General features: G+C 40.8%; 1 long non-coding RNA gene across 1 annotated transcript; it reads left to right on the top strand.

The window, feature by feature from the left end:
• Positions 1 to 609: 609 nt before the first annotated feature.
• On the top strand, positions 610 to 4,090 carry LOC106607912 (uncharacterized). The gene is made up of 3 exons (XR_001329334.2): positions 610 to 850; positions 1,463 to 1,558; positions 3,636 to 4,090. It is a non-coding gene; the product is annotated as an uncharacterized lncRNA (long non-coding RNA).
• The last annotated feature ends 1,770 nt before the right edge of the window (positions 4,091 to 5,860 follow it).

Here is a 5,860-nt window from a genome sequence, read left to right as displayed (position 1 = left end):
TAATAGGAGGCTCCGGTTCAAACCGAGAGATTTGGAGAGCTGCAGAGACCACGCTCACCACCTCCTTCTCTCTCTCTGCTGGGAGCTGAGAGGTGGACAGCACACACATGCACGCACCTGCACTCATTAACTCACACAAACACACACACACTGGAGAACGAGACACACTGGAGAACAAGAGGTTTTTGATAAGAATACATTTACCACATGAATTAACAATACATTATTTGTCATCAGGAAGGTAAAAAGTGTCATCCTTGAAAATATAATTTGTCATACTTCTATGAGAGACTAGCTAGCAGATACTATGTTATATAAAACAGGCAGCGTCTCAGGACAAGCCACTGATTCAGTTATGTATCAGAAACTATACAGCATTCCGAACAGATACCAGGAGTCCAAAAATTAGCAACAGAACACAATAGAGCTCAGTGACTGCATTATTAACCAGAGGATATAACTCACAACACTGAGATTACACATTGTTATTTCACTCCCATAAAACTTTATTAGTTTAACACAATAAATGGCCTAGTCATGCTGAAATGTTTCATGAAAACAAAAGAGGCCTCTGCCGCTCTTTTAAAAGAAACAGCTTGGTAGACACTAAGCAATTCTGAACGCGAGTGGTGGGAGGAAGAGGGGGGATATGGGTAGTGAGGGTGAAGGAGCTTCATCCCTCTTTAAAACAAACCGGCATAACTCTCCCGTGTTATAATGGACGCTTCCTGAGCTGCTGACTGTATTCATTTCTTTTTATAAGCTCCTTTGTAAAGGGGAGAAATGGTCGACTTCACACCGAAAAGTGTCACATCCATTTTAATTGGAGAAAAAAGTTCTCGTCCGACAGGTAATTCTAAGAAGTCAAATGTCCTTTGGGAAAATATTTGATAGTAGAAAGAAGACAGAAAGTTAAACATGTGCTGCATGTTAATAAGTTAAGATGTTTGTTTGTTGAGTTGTGATCCTATTCAGGACTGTTGAAGTGATGTACTACTGTTTGTGGCTATTCAGCAATCTAATACATGTAGGAATGATTACGGAAACTCAGAGTAAACTATACAATGATAGGAGGTTGAAAACTAGGACAAATTCAAACCAACTGAGCTCCATCTCTATAAGCATACTATCCTAGAATGCTTGAATTGAGATTCTTCTTGACAAAGTTGGCTCTGTTGACATTGTGTGGTCACCACATGCAGCAGCAGCAACAGCTGACTGGTCTGATAGAAAAGAGAGGGAAGAAGAGAGGGAGAAGAGAGTCGGAAGAGAGGGTAGATCAGCGGGAACAGCTGTTTTTTCCACAGGGGTCTCAGGGCTAAGCCCTCTCATAACCACGCTTCTTGCTGGATCGGGGCCTTAAACAATTATTACCACAAAGGCCTTTCCGCTGATGGCTTGGGCACATTGTTCCCATACTGGTGGCGTCCTGTCTAATTTGAAAGGGAATGTATGGTTACAGATGCTGAGTGCTGACCCAGTGCAGTGAAGGAGGAACAGGGCCGGCAGCAGACAGTAGCTGTACAGTCCCCCTGCTTGACCAGTCAGAGGAAATTAGGTACAGTACCCAATCCCCCTCCAACTCCCCACCACACCTATCCATGTTCCTTTGACTGTGACCTTGATTAGAAAAACAACACACATTCAGTAAGACAGTTTGTGAAACATATGGCATTCAGGCCAATTAGTATGTAATGCGGTCACTAACACGTGAAGAAGCATGTCAACAAACAAGATGCTGAATGGGACGCAGCGTGTCAGTCCAAAGTGAGTTCCTAGCAAACGGTGAATGCCATTTGAAAATGGAAATAGTTGAAGAAAAAATCTTCCCGCAAACGTGCTGAACCTTGACCAATAAGCATGAGTCTGCTGTTTGCTTGTCTTTTTGCACATTCCTCTGCAACATTTGAATTTGTTTGCTGAATGGCGGTATTCCAGAATGCACTCCAGATCAGACCAGGGACAACTATAGTTTTAACTATGCTTTGTGGAAGGTAACATGTTTTGGGAGGAACAAATAGTTACGTTGGAAGTGACTACAACTATTTGAATAAGTGACTACTTGCCAAAACTATTTGAGTACAGATCTCAGAAAGTGACTACTTTTTTAAACTATTTAAATACAGATCTGAGAAAGCAACTACTCAAAAAAGATATTTGAATAGCAATCTCAGGAAGTGACTACTTTCTGAAACTATTGGATTGGCTGCCTTCAACTAATGGCAGGGCTGTATCTGGAACTGCATTTTCAGGATAGAAATATAATGAATAGAGCACACACAAGCTCCTATAATATTCCAATCTATCTGACAGCCACATTGGATCTCCACAATACATTTCTATCTGAACATTTTGTAAATGTCCATTCTCCTGAATATCCATTGTGCAGGGGTACATCATCAAGTCAAACCAATTAACCAACACTTACCATTAAACTGTTCTTGTTCCTGTGTAATAAAACTGTAATTACTTTTGGAGCAACATTTTATTAGCATGTTGTTACATAATACTTTGGCAATTTCATTTTAATTGCATAGCAATGAGCTGTGTTTTTTTGTAACTACTATACACAAGAGGAATAGTGACTGTTCCTATTCCACTTAGGTAATAACTCCATTATTATGCAATTCGATAAAAAAAAAGACAAAATCATATGTAACAACAATGTTGCTGTTGTAATAATCAAAGTTACTACACATGATGCCAACTGTTACTGGATTACCTTATTTCTCACTCATTATGAAAATATTTGTTAGTAATTTTGAAGCCGCAACAGTGGTCTATTGGAATTTTTTATAGATTTTTTTGTTACCCCTTTTTCGCCCCAATTGGTAGTTACAGTCTTGTCTCATCGCTGCAACTCCCGTACGGATTCGGGAGAGGCGAAGGTCGAGAGCCATGCGTCCTCCAAAACACAACCCAACCAAGCCAAGCCAAGCCGCACTGCTTCTTGACACAATGCCCACTTAAACCAGAAGCACCAATGTATCAGAGGAAACACCGTACACATGGCGACCGTCTCAGCATGCACTGCGCCCGGCACGCCACGCCACAGGAGTTGCTAGTGCGCGATGTGTTAAGGACATCCCTGCCGGCCAAACCCTCCCCTAAGCCGGGCCAATTGTGCACCGCCCCATGGGTCTCCCAGTCACGGCCGACTGCGACAGAGCCTGGACTCGAACCCAGAATCTCTAGTGGCACAGCTAGCAATGTGATGCAGTGCCTTAGAACACTGCACCACTCGGGAGGCCCTAAAGTCTAATTCTAATTTTGAGGTGATTCCATGTCCCTCATGTATTTAATTATAGAATAAAATCTATATCTAAGAGCCCTCCAAACCATGTGCTTATGATCATATATTTAGACTAACTCAACTAACTGTTGTAGTTTTTGGTTCTTCATTCAATTTTTGGCAGCAATCAAATACAATTATTTTTTGGTTTTCAAGAAACAGTATTTGGTTTTCTGAGAGGTATTCAAATTACTTTCAAATATTTCATTTTTTTTCCTGAGACCTGTATTTTAATATCAAAGAAAATAGTTGTCTTTTAGTCGAAACTATATAAACTATATTCGACTACCTCAAGTATTTTGAAAAGTTGGTATTTTCAAATAAACAACTATTTCGTTCCCAGGTCTGATCAGTTCCTGTCTTGAGATAATCATCCGCACCATTAAGAGTTTCAGACGTACTGCCGAGACACTACATCTGCAGAGCTGAGAGAAAAAAGTCAGCCACCATAAACTAATGAAGTACAAGTCTGTTTATCTTGGCAAGTCTGGGAGAAATATTTAATTGCTTCGGAGAAAGTCTAATGCCTGCCGAACCATAACTTCTCAGGCTCCAACACTGTTATTTAAAACACTATTGGATGATTGTGCAATGTGGTAACTGTGAAGCTTTGAGGGGGTTTATGATTACCAGGATGTAGTCTGTTTTCCAAACACTGTTAGATCATCTATTCCATGATGCATTTCATTGAGGTATGAAAATAGCTCCAATGGTGCCATGTATTGCATAGGATTCTCAAATATGGCATACATGCAATACTATTCAATGAGTCATTCAATTTTGTCATAGTGAATAAACTGATTTACAATTCAGGTATTGGAAGCCATGTGTATTTTTTATGAGTTGAAGTTATGTGATTATATACATCCAGATTCCACACCCCAGTCTGCAATAACTCTCCGTATAATGCATAGAGCTACAGTACTAGAGAGTGAACCTGGTCAGCGATGTCAGAAGTGTTATTGGAATCATTTCCCGTCTTTTTTTGTGACCGCGTCACAGACAGGCAATAATATTCAAAAAGTACATATATATATATAGTAACGAAAAACAATAAAAAACATTCAATAAAAAAACCTATTTCTCCTCTCTGTCCCATCTCCCCTTCCCCTCCCCCTTCTCAGTAGGTGAAACCCATTCCTATTCCCCCCTCCATCGCTCCCCACCTCTCCCACTCCCCACCTCCCTCCCTCCCCCCATGGGCTCATGTTGTGGCCATATCTATGCATAAAACAAAACATCATGGGTAACTCATCTTATGTCTGTTAAATTGTTTGTGGGACCAAGGCACACATTAATAGAATCAGCCTACATACATCGATATTCAATACAGATATTTAAAATACAATTGATGAATTCAAACATGATTACATTAGAATAACTCATAATAAGCTTTCAAACTTTTTGACTGCTCTATGTATCTAATGTTGTTTCCTTGGCGTTGTTCACATGAGTTATGGGCTCTAGTGAAAGAACATCAAGGAAGTTTTGTAGCCATTGAGTAATGCTAAGCTTATGTGGAGGCTTCCATCTGGTCACTAACATTTGTTTTACCGAAGTCAGTCCAGGCAACTATACTCGTTTCGGAGGTACTGTGAGAGTCAGTGAAGAGTCATCGTTCAACAATAATATTGGGGTGATAGGAAATGGCAGCACCAACTGCGCTCGACACAGACCTGGCAACCTGTGACAAAAAGGTCTTCACACTGGGGCAGTCCCAGATCATGTGACCAGGAGGTCTTCACACTGAGGCAGTCCCACATCATGTGACCAGGAGGTCTTCACACTGGGGCAGTCCCATATCATGTGACCAGGAGGTCTTCACACTGAGGCAGTCCCACATCATGTGACCAGGAGGTCTTCACACTGGGGCAGTCCCATATCATGTGACCAGGAGGTCTTCACACTCGGGCAGTCCCACATCATGTGCATGAAGCTTCCAATATTTCCTTGAGAACACAACAGACAATTTGGAATAGAAGCAAGTTTACATTGGAAGCGTTTCCACGAATTTGTAGTGTATTAATTGATGATTCATATTTTGGAGGACATAGGGTTAGTGTTTCAGACTCTTTTCAAATCAGTATTTTGTTTGTGGTCTTTAAGATGGGCTTCCAGTAGATTTTGATATAGACTGGATACAAAGCCTCCACTTGTGTTCTGGCTCCTTAAAAACTCAATGACTGAATGGAATGGGAGTGGTTGACTCAATGAGACTCCATTACTGGGCAGAGAGGTTCTTAAGGTTCTTAACTTCAAAAAAGTTAATAAATGACGAACCAGGTGAATCATACATATTGTTTTAGGCCATGAAAGGATAATAAACCTTCATCATTCATTATGTCAGAAAGTTTTATTTGGGTTTCCAAATGTCTGACTTCAATCTCTGTTGGACAAAGCCTGTTTGATGAGGATTAACTAGTTTGGGTAAAATGGTTTCAAGACATTCAGCTTGAACCTTGGTGTACAATTTCACGTCACTGTTAATGAGGGACAGAGGCCTATGACTTGATGTAAGTGTCCATTGTTGTTCGGCGCTTCCACACAGGATGTCATGTGGGCCTTGTG

Source organism: Salmo salar, chromosome ssa06 (assembly GCF_905237065.1).
Source record: "Salmo salar chromosome ssa06, Ssal_v3.1, whole genome shotgun sequence".
Classification (NCBI taxonomy): domain Eukaryota; kingdom Metazoa; phylum Chordata; class Actinopteri; order Salmoniformes; family Salmonidae; genus Salmo; species Salmo salar.
The sequence above is the reverse complement of the archived record's forward strand: the minus strand, read 5'-3'. Positions and strand labels throughout refer to the sequence as shown.